Consider the following 20,491-nt stretch of genomic DNA (forward strand, 5'->3'; position numbering starts at 1 on the left):
TGTCTTTTCATTTTCAAGAGATTGTCTTTGGAGAGCATATTTTTAAATTTTGATTAAGTCAAATATAACTTTTTCTCTTTTATGTTTTGTGGGTTTTGTGTATTCTTTAAGAAATTTTTGTTTAATGTAAGATCACAAGATTTCTTACTTTTTCTTCTAGGATTTTCATAGTTTAGCTTTTATATTTAGATCTAGTATCCACTTTGTATTTTTTTTTTGTGTTACTATTTGAGGTAAGGGTTAAGGTTTTTTTCCCCATAGATATATCCAATTATCCCAGTACCATTTATTGAAAAAACTGTCTTTCTAGATGGAATTATTTTACAACTTGGTTGAAAATCTGTTGGCCATGTAAGTTTGGGTCTATTTCTGGAATCTTTATTCTGTTTCATTGATTATTTATATCTTCCTTATACTAATATTATACTGTTTTTATTAGTGTAGATTTATTGTAAATCTTAAAATTTTGTTCTTTAAACAATTTTTTTTTTTTTGCTTTTCTAGGTCCTTTGCACTTATATTTTTTAAAATCCTGTGATAAATTTCTAAAAAGGAAATCCTGCTTGAAGTTTTTTTTGAGATTGCATTGACCTTATAGATCAATTTGGGGAATATTGACATCTTAATAATATTAATATGTTATATAACTCCATTTGTATAAGATACCAATTGCTTTTTTGGGTATATTTCAGCAATATTTTATAATTTTCAGTGTACAGGTCTTCCACATTCTCTGTTAAATTTACTCAAAATTACACGTTTTATTTCATTGTGAAGGGAATTTTTCGATTTTGTTTTCAGATAGTTGCTTGTAAGTAGAAATAAAATTGATTTTGTATATAGCTCTTGCATCATGCTTTCTTGCTTCATTCATTATTAGTTCTAATTGCTTATTTGTAAATTCCTTATGCTTTCCTACATCAGAGTTAAGAATTTGTTTTCTCTAAAGGGCCAAGTGATAACTACTTTAGACTTTACAGGCCACTGGTTTCTGTTACAGCTACTGAAGCCTACAACTGTAGCATAAAAGCAGCCATAAACAGTATATAAATGAATGTTCTACATAAATAATCATGTATGTTATCTGTGAATAGAGAGTTGTATTAATCCTTTGTATGCCTTTTCCTCCTGTCTTGCTTCACTGGTTATGATTTTCCGTGTTAAATAGAAGTGTTGAGAGTGGACATTCTTCTGTACATAATCCAGTTATAGTTTTAGAGATGTTGTTTTTCATCATCTTGTTTTTTCCTCCATACGCTTTGATTGGATAATTTATATATTTCTGTATTCAAAACCCTGATTCCTTTTTTGCCTTCTTTGCCATTCAGCTCATCTATTTTTAAAATTTTATCATTGTATACATATTTTTGTTCTTATAGCTCAAATATTTTTGTTCTTTTTATAGTTTTAATTTCTCTACTGAGATTACTAATTTGTTTATCTGTTATTAGCATATTTAGATTGTTGGAATATATTTCCTTTTAATTGTAGAACATAGTTTTGTTAGCTGCTTTCAATTCCTTGTTTTGTGAATCCAACATTTGAACTTCTGTGGGTCACACTTTATTGTCTTGGAATGTCTAATAGTTTTAGGTTGAAAAATGAACATTGTAACAATTCTGGATTGTTAGTTTTCAGGATTGTTGGTGTTTTATTTTAGAAGGAAATTAACTTGGTAGGGGTGTGTGTGTGTGTGTGTGTTTGTGTGTGTGTGGTAATGGTTTCAAAGGCACAGAAATTCTCATGTTGTCTCAGCCTTCCAGTTTTCAATGAAGTATTGAGTAAGCACATGTAATTTAATAGGGGATGCGAGTTTTTTATCTTAGTTCTATTATTATTCTCTCATATCCAGAATCTTGTAAGTTAACCGCCTTCAGACTTCTACAAGCGACAAAGCCACAAGCTTCTCATTTTTCCTGGTGAAAGAGGAGATAAAAAGCTAATGGATTCCTATCAATGAAGATGCATATTAAAAAATATTTTTCAGAGATTCTATTTATTTATTTTAGTTACATCTCCTTGGCATCCCTATTCACAAGGGATATTGGGAAATGTAATTTTCTGCCTTTCTGGGTAAAATGTAGTTTCTGTTAGGAAGAAAGAAAGAAGGGTAAATAGTGTGATAGTCTGTGCCATGAGAGGTGGTTGTCCTAAAGGTCAGAGTTGTACTCTTACACACATTGAGGCATAACTTGTGTGTGTGGATACTTCCCAAACATCACCAAACACATTTTCACAAGATTGGCAATTTATCTAATGGCCTTACACTTTTTGTTTTCGGCGCTCTTAATATTGCCTTCTTTAGTTCTAGCTATTGTGAAATAAATTTTCTGTGGACTTGCCCCAAGAAGGTCAAAGTCTTTTCATGGTTATTATTATTATTTTTTTTTTGAGATGAAGTCTCACTCTGTCACCCAGGCTGGAGTGCAATGGTGCAATCTCAGTTCACTGCAACCTCTGCCTCCTGGGTTCAACCATTCTGCCTCAGCCTCCTGAGTAGCTGAGATTACACCACCACACCCAGCTAACTTTTTGTATTTTTAGTAGAAACTGGATTTCACCATGTTGGTCAGGTTGGTCTTGAACTCCTAACCTCGTGACCCACCCACCTTGGCCTCCCAAAGTGCTGTGATTACAGGAGTGAGCCACTATGTCCAGCATGCCTTTCATTTTCTGGTGTGATATTGGTTTGCAGGCTTTTTTTTTTTTTTTTTTTTTTTTTTTAAAGAAGACGTTTTAGAAGACTTTTAATTTTGAAATAATTTCAGACTTCAGAAAAGTTGCCATAGTACAAAGAATCTCCATATACTTTTTACCTAGATTCCCTAAATGTTAACCTCTTGCCATGTTTACTTTACTGTTCTCTATATATCCATGTTAGTTTCTTGGGAGTAAGTAGCAAACAAAATGTTCCTTTACCTCTAAATACTTCAGTGTATATGAATATTTCCTGAAAACAAAGACATTCTCATACATAACCATGGTACAGTTATCAAAATTTGGAAATTAACAATATTATAATATTTACTACAGATCTTATTCTAATTTTGGCAATTATCCTGCTAATATCTTTTGTAGCAAAAGAAAAACTTTTTTTTTCATTGGTCCAGCATCCAATCCAGGATCATGCTATGCTGTCTTTAGCCACCTTTAATCTGAAATAGTTTTTCCATCTTTGTTTTTTATGATCTTAAGATTTTTGAAGAGTAAAGGCCAATTATTTTATAGAATGTCCTTCAAACATTGATTTTTTTTTTCCTTTTCTTGAGACAGAGTCTTGCTCTGTTGCCCAGGTTGGAGTGCAGTGGCATGATCTCAGCTCACTGGAACCTTTGCCTCCTGGGTTCAAGAGATTCTCATGCTTCAGCCTCCAGAGTAGCTGAGAGTATGGGTGCATGCCACCATGCCTGGCTAACCTGTGCATTTTTGGTAGAGATGGGGTTTTGCCATGTTGGCCAGACTGATCTTGAACTCCTGACATCAGGCGATCTGCCCACCCTGGACTCCAAAAGTGCTGGGATTACAGGTATGAGCCATAGTGCCCAGCTTCAAACTTGGATTTGACTGGTTCTTCATTATACACAAGTTATGCATTTTTGGTATAAATCTAAAAAAGTGATGTTCTGCCATACTCAGTGCATCTTATCAGGAGGCACACAGTATTTATCAGTAATGAAACAGATAATATTGTAAACATATATTTTGAGACAAGTGGGGAAAACTGAAAACAGACAATATTAAGCTAATGTTAATTTTTTTAGGTGTTATAAAGGTATTGTGGTTATGTTTTCAAAAAATGATACTTATCGGTTAATGATATACACATTGCAGGGAAAAGTGATACTAACTGGCTTGATGTCTATTTCTGGGGAGTCTGGCAACTCTAGGCAGAAAGCAGTGATGATAATACAGTCAGCTATTGATTGTTCTAATATAATGGCCAATTGCATATTACCCACTTTTGACCATTTACCCATCTTTGACCATTTCTTCTTTATTCTGTGGCTTTTCTTTTGGTCACTGCATTTACACCTCTCCCAATATAGTACAAAAAGGATATTCAAATTTTGTACCTTAATGGATGAAGAAGATCCTTGGGGAGGAGACAAACTATTGATTGAAAAATCAGGTTTATAAATAATTTGAACATTTCATTTCTTTGTAATTGACATATCTTTCTATGGATAATTAGGAGTTTAATGAAATAAGATCATTTAAGATGATCACACAATAAAACTTTACAGCCAAAATACAAAGTCTTCATCTTATTTTCCTACTTCATTTTTTTATGTAGTTCTTAGTAAGTGCATTTTTCTACTTTATTTTTTGAAAACAACACTCATTTTTGAAAAGCTTATTTCATGAAGGACTAATTCTTTGCTGATGTTCAAATTTAAATTATTCTTTCATGTCTGTCTCATAGAAGAAAAACACGAAAAATTGCTTCTGTGGTAGTTTCTTCTAGTTTTTCGAGCACTCATGTAGTAGCAACTGGTTCAAAATACTGCTTTGTTTCAAAGCATACAGTTTAGATGCATCTTCACTGACGATGGGAACATCTTTTGTTCTTGAGCTGTCACATCACTTTCACTGTAAGTGTACACAGGGGATTTTCATTTTCATAGGTTGGAAATAATATTCCAGTTGATCTCACACCTTTCTATCAGGGAGCAGTGAAGTATGTTTAGTTTCTTCCAGGTAATGGTTGCTCCCAAGACCTAGGGAGCTGCAGCCCGACTGGAGGAAGACTGTGATAGGAGCTGCAGCACAGTTGGGGGTGTAGGTTATGGGGGCAGTAAGGATTGTATCCTGGAGCCACTTTCCCTGCCAGAAAGTCCAGGTGGCACCACCACTTTAGAAGGTTCTCCATCTGTGCCTTGTATTTTCTGTGAAGAACGTTTTCCTGTGGCTGAACAAGAGAAACTTCTGAAGCACATGAGTATTGAGCATAAGATTGCCATAGCTGATGTCAAATTGGTGGCTGATTTCCAAAGGTACCTTTGTATTGGAGGAAGAGGTTCACTGAACAGCCCATCGCAGATTTTTGTAGTGTGATAAGAATTAATTCTGCTGCTCCATTTGAAGAACAAGATAATTATTTTTTGTTATGTGATGTTTTACCAGAGGATAGAATTCTTCGAGAAGAGCTTCAGAAACAGAGACTGAAAGAAATTCTGGAACAACAGCAGCAAGAACAAAATGATACCAATTTTCATGGCATTTGTATATTTTGCAATGAAGAGTTCCTTGGAAACAGATCTGTTCTTTTGAACCACATGGCAAGTGAATATGCTTCAACATTGGATTGCCAGACAACATCATAAACTGCAATGATTTTTGTGTACATTACAGAAAAAGCTTGACAATTTGCAGTTCTTGTACTGTGAGAAGACCTTCAAGGAAAAAAATACACTTAAAGATCACATGAGGAAACAATAGACTCATAAGATTAATCCTAAGAACAGAGAATATGATCGATTTTATGTCATCAATTATTTGGAACTTGGAAAATCATGGGAAGAAGTTCAGTTGGAAGATGATCGGGAATTGCTGGACCATCATGAAGATGACTGGTCTGACTGGGAAGAACACCCTGACTCTGCCATCTGCTTATTTGGTGAAAAGCAAGTTGAAACAATTGAGAAATTGTATGTCCACATGGAGGATGCACATGAATTCGATCTCAAAATAGAGTCAGAAATTAGATTAAATTTCTATCAGCAAGTGAAACTGGTCAGTTTTATTCAGAGGCAAGTTCACCAATGCAGATCTTTCGGCTGCCATGTGAAGTTCAAATCCAAAGCAGACTTAAGGACTCACATGGTTAGCAGGCTTTTATCTTGTCTCACAATGTCTTCCGAAGAGTTGTTTGCCAGAAGGATGTGTCATTCATCTGGGACAACTAGCAGGATCAAGATATAATGCATGAGTTGGATGGTGCCTCTGGAGTTACTGGGAATGTAAAGAAGAAAAGAATCAAGATAGTTGAAATTTCTCTTAGGTGTGAAGTTTACATCCAGACCTCTTTACTAAAGCTTATCAAACATTGTTTTAGTTAGCTCTTTGAGTTCCACTTAAAATGTCATCTCCTCTGTAAAGGGAACTTAAACTTTCAGGCAGAGTTAATAGCTCTTTGTTCAAACCTGTATTACTGCTCTTTTCATATTTCCTTGTAATGATCTATTTATATATTTTTGTGCTCACTGGATTTTGTCCTTAGCTAACTCACATCTTTTTTGACAAGCACAATGCCTGGCTCATAATAAATAAAGCTTTGTTGAATGGGATGAGTTGAGGTGCAAGATCTTTTCATCTGACGACTCTTCCCTTTACTTCCTCCCTCCCTTCTTCCTGACTTTTATTCCTACCTTCCTTTCCTTTCCTCCATGGAATTCTAAAGTTAATACTCTCATAATAAAGTAAAACAGTACTTTTAGCCTATTTTTGAATTTCTTATTTTAAGGTCTGCTGTTTAGATACCATTTAGTTATTTTAACCAGATCATTGCTAAAATGATGTTTTATATGGGAAAAAAGGGTAAACTTTCCTATTTACATGAATAAGCACATATACACAGCTGTTATTGGAGTGCGTTAAAGAATTCATTTATTGGTTAGACACATCCTTCACTTTTGTGGTGCTAGGATAATTTCAGGTGTTCCTCAGATACAGATTCCAATCATTCTTTCATAGAAGTATAGGAATCTGTTAATGAAAAAAAATCACAGTTAAAATCTACTGTTGTTTTAGGACATTTAAAAATAATATTTCCTAACCAATTATCTGTGGAATCTAAATCTGTTAACAAGCCTGGTTTTAACAAAGAACTCAGCATCGATCTTACTCGATTAATGAAATAGCTTCAAAATGTTCTTTGCTAAATGTGTTCCCAGCAGAAATTCACATCTGTAATCTATCTGCTGAGTTTCAGTATTTCAGTTACTGAAATGGATTGCCTATAGCTGAAGGACTACCTTCTAAATTTTTAGATATAGAACATTTTTATTTTGCCTGGAATTCAGACTATAAGTCTAATTCTTATACTGCAGGCAAATAATGCCTTAATTTCTTCAGCCTACCTTCTCAAACTATTTAAATAAGACTGTGCATATGTGGAAGGCGAAGGAGAGAAAGAATGAGACTAGAACAAAGTATGTTTTTTTTTTTTCATTTTCTTACTGATATTTTAAATTTTAAAAGTATGGCTTATAGAGAGATGTGGGCTTCAGGAAAGTAAAGTTAAATAGGATCTAATTTTTCTGTCAGTATTAGCCAAGAACCATGCAATTTTCCAATCTCCATTACCAAGACATTGTAATATGAGAAAAGAAGAGAAAATAGGTCCTTGTAAACCTGTGACAAGCCAGGGTAAATAAAGCCTCAGTAATAAAGGAGAAAGAGAATAGGCACACTTGAATTCTAGTCTATATATTAGTCTCAAACTGGAAACTTAATCCTTGAGAAACTTGAGATTCGTAGTGTCAAGAAATAAATAGGTGTAATATTCACGAAGAAAGAACAGAGCTTTGCTATTAGAACAATGAAGTTATTTACATTTGACTTCTCTGATTTCCATATAAGCTTTTTCCTGAGGCATTAGCTTTTAATTTCATTGGTAAAAATGCAAAATATAAAAACCTCCAAATTATGTGAGATAGTTTGGAGATGTATACATTTTACATGAATGGTTGGTTATAGATTCCCTGAGGGCAGCCAGTTATATGTTTTGTGGGTTTCTGGTGTCGGAGGCCAGTTTTTCCTGTTATCCAGCATGCAGTGGTTCATATCTCTGCTTCAGTGTATTAGTTTTTAAAATTTCTACATTAAAATTTATCACAAATATGGTGACTTAAAACAACACCTGTTTATTATCTCACACCCCGTAGATCAGAAGTTGGCATGGTGTGGCTGGGTTTTTCTGCTCAGTATCTCACAGAGTTGAGATCAAGGTGTTGGTCAGGCTGTGTCCTCCTCTGAAGCCCTAATTTTCTTCCAAGCCCACAGAGCTTTTGGCAGAATTCAGTCCCTTGCAGCTCTGGTACTGAGATTCTTGTTTTCTTGCTTGTTGTAGGACCCAGATCCCCACTTTCTTGCTAGCTGCTGGGAGGGACCATTCTCAGAACCTAAGAGAAGAGCGTCAGGACCTAGCTAGATGGCCCTCTCACAACCTTACAGTTTACCCCTTACAAGTCAGCAGGACTTCTCATGCTTTAAATCTCTCTTTCTCTCTCTGCTCCCCATCCCTTTTTTTTCTGGAAAGCCTAACTCCCTTTTCAGGGCTTACTAAATTAGGTCAGGCCCATCTAGGATAATCTCTCTTTTGAAGAATTCAAAATCAGCTAATTTGAGATTTAATTATATCTGCAAAATCCCTTCACATTTATTGCATTAGTTCACTTAATTGATGCAGTAAAATCCATCAAATTCATAGTTAACTTAAGTGGAGGGGATTAATCAGGGTGCATACACCCTGGGTAGGAATCATAGGTATTGCACTGAATTTTGAACTCTGCCTACTATACTTAGTGTTTTTTTTCGTTTTGCTTTTTGTTTTTTGGATAGGATCTTGCTCTGTCACTCAGGCTGAAGTGTAGTTGTATAATCTTGGCTCACTGCAGCCTTGAATTCTTGGGCTCAGATGGTCCTCCCATCTCAGCCTCTCATGTAGCTGGGACTACAAGGTGTGTGCCAGCATAGCAACCTAATTTTGTTAATATTTTTTTGAGGCTCTCCCTATGCTGACGAGGCTGGTCTTGAACTCCTGGGCTCAAGCAATCCTCCCATCTCAGCTTCCCAAAGAATATACCTGGCACTTGGTACATTCTTAGATACTAAAAACTCATTTTCGGCCGGGCACAGTGGCTCATGCTTGTAATCCCAGTGCTTTGGGAGGCTGAACCAGGTAGATCACCTGATGTCAGGAATTCAAGACTAGCCTGACCAACATGGCAAAACCCCATCTCTACTAAAAATACAAAAATTAGCTTGGTGTGATGGTGTGTGCCTGTAATCCCAACTACTTGGGAGGCTGAGGCAGGAGAATCACTTGAACCTAGGAGATGGAGGTTGCAGTGAGCTGAGATCAAGCCATTGCACTCAAGCCTGGGCAGTAAGAGTGAAACTCTGTCTCAAAAACAAACAAACGAACAAGACCAAAAAAACCCCCATTTTCATATTAAATTAAACAGAGATTACAAGGTATCCAAATTTGCTGAGAAAAAAATACCATTTTCTTTCAACATTTTTCTCATGGATTTTATCTGGTTGCATAAATTTTGTACACATCTCAAAATTTTAATTTGGGAACAAGTGGGATATAAATATTAAGAAAATTTTATTTAACACAGATATTTGAGTGTTCTCAATTTTAAATCATCTGGACCACATGTCATCTGATTTATTCTGCTGGCTAATACAGTACCTTTTTTTTGCGGAACATTTTGTGATAGTGTGACTCCATGATCATTTCTATAAAGAGGGAACATTTTAAAGATTTTATTACTGTGTTCATTAATTTTATTTGTCAATTTGACTGGGTTAGGGGATATCCAGATAGCTCTTTAAACATAATTTCTGGGTGTCTCTACAAGAGTGTTTCTGGAAGAGACTAGCATTTGAATTAGTAGACTGAGTAAAAAAGATACACCTTCAGCAATGTGGAGGAGCATCGTCAAAATCCATTAGTTTTCCTTGTTCTCTAGCTGTAGATGGTGTCTTATGGGACTCTTTGTATTCCATAATCATGTGATCCCAGTTCCATAATAAATCTCTTCTTGCAAATCTCTATATATCCTATTGGTTTTATTTCTCCAAAGAATACTAATACAATCACTATACTGCATAGCAGTTTGTTTTGAGATAAACATACTCGCCCGGGTGCAGTGGCTCATGCCTGTAATCCTAACACTTTGGGAAGCCAAGGAGGGTGGATCACGATGTCAGGAGACTGAGACCAACCTGGCCAACATGGTAAAACCCAGTATCTAATAAAATACAAAAAATTAGCTGGTGTGGTGGCACATGCCTGTAGTCCCAGCTACTTGGGAGGCTGAGGCAGGAGAATCACTTGAACTCATGAGGCGGAGGTTGCAGTGAGCCTAAATTGCGCCACTGCACTCCAGCCTGGTGACAGAGGGAGACTCCATCACAAAAATCAATCAATAAATAAATATAGATATATATTGCAAATTAACAACTTTTTTTTAATTTCCTAATTATGCAATTAATCATGGAAAATTTAGAAAATGTATATTACCTTGGCACTTCAGATTTTGCCAGTAATAAAACATATTAGTCCCATTATCTTTAATACTACAATGCCCATTATGTGTAGAATGGGAGGTTAAGAGTAGTCTTGTCAGATACTACTGGCTTTAAGACTGACCTCAGCAATTTTTTTTTTTTCAGTATATAAGCTTGAGCAAGTTATAAAACGTCCCTAAACTTTTTTAAATTTTAATTTAAAAAAAATATTTTTAGGCTGGGCACAGTGGCTCACTTCTGTAATCCCAACACTTTCGGAGGCTGAGGTGGGCAGATCACCTGAGGTCAGGAGTTTGAGACCATCCTGGCTAACATGGGGAAATCCCATCTGTTCTAAAAGTACAAAAATTAGATGGGCATGAAGGTGGGTACCTGTAATCCCAGCTACTCAGGAAGCTGAGGCAGGAGAAATGCTTGATCTTGGGAGATGGAGGTTGCGGTGAGCCAAGATTGGGCCACTTCACTCCAGCCTGGGCGACAGAGCAAGACTCCATGTCACATATACATATATATTTAGAGGCAGGATCTTGCTCAGTCACCCAGGCTGGACTCTAACTCCTGGCCCCAGGCAATCTTCCTGCCTGAGTGGACACCACTGCACTAGACAAATGTCTCTAAACTTTTTTTTCTTTGTTTTTGTTTTGGTGACAACAATCATCACTATAATTGTGGGGTTACTGTGTGCATTAGATGTGATAGAGCATGTGAAATGCTTAGTATAGTATATGGCTCCTAGGACACAACAAATATTAGCTATCAATACCATCATTGTCACCTGTGAATTTATTGGATCAATGGACTTTTCTTAATATCAAGCTTATTTTGTTTGTGTTGAAGTCTAATAACTGCAGTGGGATGGAATGTATATTGAATGTGCACAGCACTGGCAGGGTAATAGTTGGCATGTGCTAGTGTTAGGGGGCAAATGTAGGGATAATTCTGACAGGGAACTTTCCTCAAAATGTGGAGGGAGCATCAGATGGACATCAGACCCACTAGGAAATTTGGAAGGGGATTTATTGCCTTTCCTAATACTAGTCTTGCCGCCTCCAATTTGTTCTTTCTGTTGGTGTCAGAATGGTCTTTCCACTAAGCAGATGTATTCCTCCCTTCCTTCAGATCCTTCTGTGATATTCCACTGCTCAAGTGGTGAAATCAGATTCTCTTGTATAGCAGACAATTTTGGTCTTTCATGAACTTTCCTTGTCTGTCCATTCATTCCTATCAGCTACCCTTTCTTCTCCCCTAATGTGTGCTCTACTTCACCTTTTCCTTGCATAGTCTTTCTCAAATGATAAACTGCTTGTAGTTTTCCAAACACACCACAGATTCTTATGCCACCATATTTTGCAGGAATGTTTTCCTCTGCTAAGAATGCCCTTCCATTTATTTTATTTGCTGAATTCTTACCACAAGTCACACTTCAGAGCTGCTGCTTTTCTTAACCCTCTGTGACTCCAAAGGTAGATGTATACACTTGGTCACACTATAGTATGCATAGTCCTCCATCATGGCAATTATGATGATGCATTTCAGTCCTTCCCACTAATTTATAAGCTGGGACCATGCACTGTCAAATCTGTCACCCCTGGCCCAATACTTGCTCATATGTTTCAGCCTCAGTTTCACAATAATCTCGTTAACTAGTTAGATGGGAATAGATATACAAGGCTTTTCTAAAGTCACATAAATAGAAACTGGTAAGTCTAGGATTCAGATACAGGATTTCTAAATCCAAGTTTATTTTCCGTTACTGAAATATTAAATTGTAGTAAACCCACAGATATTTTAGAGTAGTAACCATGTTCAGATTTCAACATGGTGTTCTACAGGTAATAAAGATTTTTAAAAGAATATTCTTTAAAGATGGTCCTCCTGATCTCTTGATTAATACTAGGACAATGTTCTTTTCACTTGCTAGTAATTGATATATAGTAGGCATCAAATGTAGTTATCAAAACAATGAGTAGATGAATGAATCCTTGGTGATTATCAAGGTAATGCTTTCATATGGCCTTATAAATAAAAACTGACTAGGTAGTGACTCCTTCCTTAGAATATTTGTGGGTGGAAGGATTTTTTATTTATTATGGATTTCAATTTTATATATGTCGAGAAAAAAATGAGTGGATGAGCTATAATATTATACAAATAAAATGGTATAATTCAAATTTAAAATACAAAAAGATAGCATAAAAGAAATTAAAATTAACAGACACTTGCAATAAAGTAATTGGAGTTACATTTACAAGAAGGTTTAATGGCCAAGGTGAAAAGGGATGTATATTTAAAGTACATAGTTTTTTGAAAGAAGAAGGCATATAAATTCATTTTTTGAGATAGGCTTCCTAGGACCATAACATTGAGTTGATTAATGAGTTTAGATATTATCTCTTCAGTTCCAAGCAGTCGTCCTAAAAGGGGGACCTTACAGAGAAAATAACATCCTAATCTAGGTATTCCCTACTGTGTTTGAACCCATGGGAAACCAGTGTCAAATTGCCATTTTCAGTAATAGAGAATTATAGCCAGCTTCTCCAGGTTTCATGAGGCCTGAGTCCATTCTATTTTGAGGACTGTCTTTAAGGAAACATAATTTAAAATTATGATTATAAAATTAAGTATGAATGTATGTATTTCTTTAGAATAAAAAAGAAATAATCAAAACTGCAGACTTATAAAAGCTGAAAAGTATCACAAACATTTCTTTCAGTTTTATTTTGGTTTCCACAGAATATTTCCTTTTTCTATTTCGGAAAAAAATGATAGACTCTTGGACAAAATATTGAGTGTTAAGCAGAGAATCTGACCAGGAATAAGGCTAATCACTAGTGTTGAGGCTTGAGGGAAGAATATAGTATTCATTTCATCTTAGGAAATCAGTTTCTGAGTGCTGCTGTTTGGCTGGTGCTATCTGACCAAATTAGTTAAGCACTGGGTAAGTGTTGAGCTGCCTATTTTTAGATTTTCAAGGAAGCATTTTGTTGTTGTTGTGTATGTGAAATAGTTGTTTCTAAACTACTACGCTATGCTATGTTTATTGCATAAGTAAGGTGCTTATTTCATGATCGTGGCATCTCCAGTAGTTTTAAATGACAGTTCTGTACAGCTGTCAGGAGTCTGGGTGGTCATTTCAGGATTCACCGTCCCTTCTTTTCATCATTTTGTTTATTAAGAGGAGAAAGATTGACTGATCATGAGGTGTTCTGTCTCTTTCTGGGACAGAATCACCACTTTGCATATCCCTTCTAGACAGCAGCTGTATGACAGCATGTAAGTACCTGCTAATGTCTCAAATCAAAGCAAAAATAGTTATTGTGATAACACAAAACTCTGTTATTATAGTTGGGCAAATTCCATGTAAGGAAGCCTCCTATTTAACCTAGACAAAACTTAAGGGAATAAATATCCAAACTCAACTTGTCATTTGACAGCCAATCAGCATTTTTTTTAAAGATACCTTCTTCTACTTGTTCTGAAGTGCTAGCGAGAAAGAGCAGAAAATATTAGCTGGAGAAAAGACCTCCCTCTGTGAGGCCAGTCAATTCTTTAAAGTTGTATGATCTCCATTACCATGATAGCAAATGACTCAAGGCTCTTTGGCTAGGCCCATATGGCTTTTACTATCTCCTCTGTAATTTCAGACATAAAACTATGAAATTGCTCTACCTTCTAGGCAGTTTTCAACATTTCTGTTATTCATTCTACTACTTAAAAGACTTCCTACTTTTTGCTGCTGGTATCACAATTCAATGCTTTTCCCATCCCAATACTTACAACTGAAGGGAAATTAGGTAACGCTTTAGCTGTAATTCAGGAGATAAGTGTGTCCAGGGCTGAACTTACAAATGAATCCTGATTCAATGTTCTTTGCAGAAAGCTTTTTCTTAAAAAACGGCAAAGATAGTTCCTGTGCAAGATATGTTAATATGTAATTATGGAATATGTAACCATCAAATCAGGTATTGCTGTATTTTCCCAAGTGAGTAAACTAATACCTTTGAATTGATCCTACAATCTGGAACACACACAAAAAAGTGAACATTTAACAAAAAGTAGATATGTTTTAGTTCATGATTTTGGGGTGCTATGAAAGCAAAAGAAATTTGAGACATATTCAGGTAACCTGATTAAAAAATGGTAAATTGATCAATTACATATTAAAAGCTATTAAGTCCCCAAGAATTATCAGCTATTAAAATATAAGCTAATAATATTTCAAAGATCACTACAGAAGCCAAAAGTAATGCCATTGGTAGTTTATTTGCTAAACAAGCAATTCTTGCTTTCTAACCCATGTAGGTGCTATTAAGTTGACATCTATCTTATTAAACATTCAGAAAGACAATTGACTTAATTCAGCTAATTATAATTGCTTACAACTTAATTATTCTGTTTAACCTTTACAACCAAAGCATAAGTAGTAGTATTATTTTCTCCCATTTTGCAGTTCAGAAATTTGAGGCTCAAATATGACAAATTCCTTCAAGGAAGCCAGTGTACAAACCGAGGTCTTTTTGATGTTTAAATCATTGTTACGGTATATTGCCAAAGGTTTTCTCTACTCTTTAGAGCAGCTATTCTTTTTCTGTTCAATATAGAAAATTCGTTCTTTTTTTTTGTTTGTTTTTTACTGTCTGATGCAATTTTCCTTCAAAATTACCTTTTTAAGAAATCTTTCTGGAACAAATCTTTTCTGGAAATGTGTGATGTATTTCCCACTCCCTCCTCTTTTTGCCATTTCCCCCAATTTTTAAAAACTGGGCTAAATTACATGTAACATAAAGTGTACTGTGTTAACCATTTTAAAATATACAGTTAGGTGGTATTAAATACATTTCTAGAGTTGTGCAATCATCACTGCTATCCGTCTCCATAACTCTTCATCTTGTAAAACTCACTATCTATTCAACAGTAACTTCCTTTTCTTCCCTCTCTCCAGCCCCTGGCAATCAGTATTCTACTTTCTGTCTATATGATTTTGGCTCCTCTAACTTCCTGACATAAATGAAATCATACTGTATTTGTCTTTTAATGACTGGCTTATTTCACTTAGCATAATGTCCTTAAGTTTTATTCATGTTGTAGCATTTGCCAGAATTTTCTTTCTTAAGGAAATATTATCATTATATGTATATACTGTGAGCAATGATTCTGCATTATATTGAATACTAATAATTATAAACATTTTTGAATAACATTTAATTGTATGTATATACTACATTTTGCTTATTGATTTATATGTCTGTGGACATGGGTAGCTTCCACATTTTTGTTATTGTGAATGATACTGCTGTGAGCATGGTGGTGCAAGTATCTCTTCAAGGCCCTCCTTTTAGTACTTTTAGATATACCCAGAGGTGAAATTGCAGGAGCAAATGTTAATGAATTTTTAATTTTTTGCAGAACTTTCATACTGTTTTCTACAGTGCTAGACTGTTAACATTTTACATTCTTAGCAGTAGTGCACAAGCGTTCCGGTTTCTTCACATCCTTACCAACATGGGTTATTTAGTCGTTGTTTTCTGTTTTTGGTAGTAGCCATCCTCATGGGTTGGATGTGGTGGCTCATAGTTTTGATGTGCATTTTCCTAACTATTAGTGATATTGACCATCTTCCCATGTGCCTTTTGGATATTTGTGCATTTTCTTTAGAAAAATATCTATTCAAGCTATTCAAGTTTTTTGTCTGTTGTTTAATATGGTTGATTTTTGTTGTTGTTGAGATTTAGGAGTTCTCCATATATTCAGGAGAGTAATCCAGTATCAGCTATATAATTTGCAAATTTTCTTTTTATTCTGTGGGTGGCCTTTTTACTCTGTCTTGGTAGTGTGTTCTAAGAGACAAAATTTTTAATTTTCATGAAGCTCAATTTGTCCATTTTTTCTTTAGTTGCCTGTACTTTTGATGTCATATCCAAGATCCAGTAAATTGCTAAATTCAGTCTCGTGAATCTTTTACCCTTTGTTTTCTCCTAAGAGTTTTATAGTTTTAGGTCTTACATGTAGGTCTTTGATCCATTTTGTGTTAATATCTGTATATGATGTTAGATAAGGGTCTTCTTTTTTTTTTTTTGCATATGAGTATTCCATTTCCCCAGCACCATATGTTGAAAAGACTGTCTTTTCCCTATTGAATGGTCTTGGTACCCTTCTCAAAAATTTGTCCATTCATGAAATAGTTATTTATTTATTTTACTGTACTTTAGGTTCTGGGGTACATGTGCAGATCATGCAGGATTGTTGCATAGGTACATACATGGCAAGGTGGTTTACTGCCTCCATACCCCTGTCACCTATATCTGGCATTTCTCCCCATGTGATTCCTCTCCACCATCCCCACCCCCTGCTGTCCCTCCCATAGTCCCCCTCAACAGACCCCAGTGTGTGATGCTCCCCTCCCTGTGTCCATGTGTTATTGTTCAACACCTGCCTATGAGTGAGAACACGCGTTGTTTGATTTTCTGTTCCTGTGTCAGATTGCTGAGAATGATGGTTTCCAGATTTATTCATGTCCCTACAAAGGACACGAACTCATCTTTTATGGCTGCATAGTATTCCATGGTGTATATGTGCCACATTTTCTTCGTCCAGTCTATCATTGATAGGCATTTGGGTTGGTTCCAGGTCTTTGCTATTGTAAACAGTGCCACAATGAACACATGTGTGCATGTGTCTTTATAGCAGAATGATTTATAATCCTTTGGGTATCTATCAAGTAATGGGATTGCTGGGTCAAATGGTATTTCTATTTCTAGATCCTTGAGGAATTGTCACACTGTCTTCCACAATGGTTGAACTAAATTACACTCCCACCAACAGTGTAAAAGTGTTCCTATTTCTCCACATCCTCTCCAGCATCTTGTCTCCAGATTTTTTAATGATCACCATTTTAACTGGCTTGAGATGGTATCTCAATGTGGTTTTGATTTGCATTTCTATAATGACCAGTGATGACAAGCATTTTTTTCATATGTTTGCTGGCCTCATATATGTCTTCTTTTGAAAAGTGTCTATTCATATCCTTTTCCCACTTTTGAATGGATTTGTGTTTTTTTTCTTGTAAATCTGCTTTAGTTCTTTGTAGATTCTGGATGTTAGCCCTTTGTCAGATGGGTAGATTGCGAAAAATTTTTCCCATTCTGTTGATTGCTGATTCACTCTAATGATAGTTTTGTTTTGCTGTACAGAAGCTCTGCAGTTTAATTAGATCCCATTTGTCTATTTTGGCTTTTGTTGCCATTGCTTTTGATGTTTTAGTCATGAAGTCCTTGCCTATACCTATGTCCTGAATGGTTTTGCTTAGGTTTTCTTCTACAGTTTTTACAGTGTTAGGTCTTATGTTTAAATCTTAAATCCAAAAAAAAAAAAAAAAAAAATCTTAAATCCATCTTGAGTTAATTTTAGTGTAAGGTGTCAGGAAGGGGTCCAGTTTCTGCTTTCTGCACATGGCTAGCCAGTTTTCCCAACACCATTTATTAAACAGGGAATCCTTTCCCCATTGCTTGTTTTTGTCAAAGATGAGATGGTTGTAGACGTGTGGGGTTGCTTCTAAGGCCTCTGTTCTGTTCCATTGGTCTACGTCTCTGTTTGGTACCAGTACTGTGCTGTTTTGATTACTATAGTCTTGTAGTATAGTTTGAAGTCAGGCAGCATGATGCCTCCAGCTTTGTTCTTTTTGTTTAGGATTTTCTTGGCTATGTCATCTCTCTTTTGGTTCCATATGAAGTTTAAAGTGTTTTTTTTTTCCAGTTTTATGAAGAAGGTCGATGGTAGCTTGATGGGGATAGCATTGAATCTATAAATTACTTTGGGCAGTATGGCCATTCAACAATATTGATTCTTCCTAATCATGAGCATGGAATGTTTTTCCATCTGTTTGTGTCCTCTCTTATTTCCTTGAGCAGTGGTTTGTAGTTCTTCTTGAAGAGATCCTTTACATCCTTTATTAGTTGTATATCTAGGTATTTTATTCTCTTTGTAGCAATTGTGAATGGGAGTTTGCTCTTGATTTGGCTGTTTGTCTGTTATTAGTGTATAAGAGGTCTTTTTTGGCACTTTATTTATTGGTCTACATACCTGTCTTTGGCACCATTCTGTTTTGATTACAGTAGCTCTGTATTAAGTTTTGAAATTAGGAAGTGTGAGTCCTCCAGATTTATTCTTCTTCAATGATGTCTTTTGTAGACATAGAAAAAATTCTAAAATTCATATGGAATCAAGATTGTTTTGTCTATTTGGGGTCCCATGGAATTTTATGTCAATTTTAAGATGGATTTTTGATTTTTTTTAACAACATTGGAATTTTGATAAAGATGACCTTGAATCTATAGTTTGCCATTTACTTTTGGTTTTAGGTATTTGAGTCTCTTCTCTTTTTTACCTTAGTTCATCCAGGTAAAAGTTGGTCAATTTTGCTGGTCTTTCAAAGAACAAACTTATAATTTCATATATTTTCTGGTTTTCTATATTTCCTTTGTTCTCTAATATTCCCTATTTCCTTCTTTCTGCCAGCTTTGGTTTAGTTTGTTCTTATTTTTCTAGTTTTTCAAGTTGCACAGTTAAGTTGTTGGATTGATATCTTTCTTCCTTTTTAATGTGAAGATTTATAGCTGTAAAATTATCCTTTAGCATTGTTTTCACTGTGTCCCATAAGTTATTGGTATGATGTGTTTTCTTTTTTATTCAACTTTTTGTATTTCTAATTTACTTGTGGTTTCCTCTTTGTTTTCCTTGGTTGGTTAAAATGTGTTATTTAATTTTCACAAGTTTGTGAATTTTCCAGTTTTACTTTTGTTATTGATTGCTAATTTTATCCTGTTGTTGTTAGAGAAGATGTTTTCTGTCTCTCTCTTTTTAATAGTTTGAAACTTAATTTGTGGCCTAACATATGTATGGTCTACCCTAAAAAATGTTCCATGAGCATTGAGGAGAATATGTATGTAGTTGGGTTGAATGTTCTGTTTGTGTTAGTCAGAACTAGTTGGTTTATTGTGTTTTTTAAGCCCTCTGTTTCCTTAATTATGCTTTATCTAGTTGAGCTATCCATTATTGAAAATGCTCTATTTAAATCTCCAACTATTATTGTGGAACTGTTTATTCTGCTTTCATTTCTATCAGTTTTTTGCCTCAGATATTTGGATGGTCTGTTATTAGGTACATATATGTTTATAGTTTTTATATGTTCTTTCTATATTGAATCTTTTAATAATATAAAAGATCCTTTTTGTCTCTTGCAGTCTTTTTTGATTTAAAGTCTTTTTGCTATTAATATAGCCACCCTGCTCTCTTTTGGTTACTATTTGCCATTTTTTCACTTTCAATCTATTTTGGTTTTGGGTCAAAATTGAGTCTTTCTTAGATAGCATATCGTTGGATCATGTGCTTTTATTTATTCTTCCCATCTCGTTCTTTTGACTTAACAATTTAATCCATTTGTATTTAAAGTGATTACTAAAAACAGGAACTTTTGTAATTTTGCTGTTTTTAAAGTATGTATTATAGCTTATTTTTCTTCATTTTCTACATTATAGTTTTATTTTTTGTTTAGCTGATTTTATAATAAAACATTTGTATTCCATTGTCTGTTCCTTTTGTATATATTCTATAGCTATTTTCTTTGAGATTACCCATAGAAATTACATTTGTTGAATTTGTACCACCTTCACTTCAATAGTACCCAAAAGGTCTGCTATTTTTAACAAGTCTTTTCTAATTTCTTCTAGTTGTTGATGTTACAAAATTGCATCCTTATACATTAAATACTCCGAATATAGGCTACAAAATTTAAATTTAATTTTTATTTTTTTGACAAAATATAATTATTTTGTCAAATTATATATAATTGTACAAATTATATATAATTGTAGAGTACACAGTGAGATTGTATACTCACACAGGGTGTGGAATTATTGAAAAAAGCAAATTAACATATGTTTCACCTTACTTTTTACTTTATTGTTCTTCTTCCTGTGCTACACTGATGTATGTGTCACCTTAAATATTTATGATTTTATTCCTCCTAATTGCAACTTTTTATCCTTTGAAAAATCCCATTCTCCCAACAACTCCAGCTCTGGTAACTATCATTCTACTCCCTGCTTCTGTGAGTTTGTTTTAGATTCCATCTGTAAGTAAGAACATGTTCATTTCTTGTTCTGTGTCTGGCTTATTTTATGTAGCATAATGTCCTCCAGGTTGATACATGTTGAAAAAGATAGAATTTCTT

General features: G+C 34.9%; 1 pseudogene; it reads left to right on the forward strand.

The window, feature by feature from the left end:
* Nucleotides 1-4,701: 4,701 nt before the first annotated feature.
* LOC100392826 (zinc finger protein 277 pseudogene) lies at nucleotides 4,702-5,922 on the forward strand (annotated as a pseudogene).
* Nucleotides 5,923-20,491: the final 14,569 nt, after the last annotated feature.

The sequence above is a fragment of the Callithrix jacchus genome, chromosome 8 (assembly GCF_049354715.1).
Source record: "Callithrix jacchus isolate 240 chromosome 8, calJac240_pri, whole genome shotgun sequence".
Classification (NCBI taxonomy): Eukaryota; Metazoa; Chordata; class Mammalia; order Primates; family Cebidae; genus Callithrix; species Callithrix jacchus.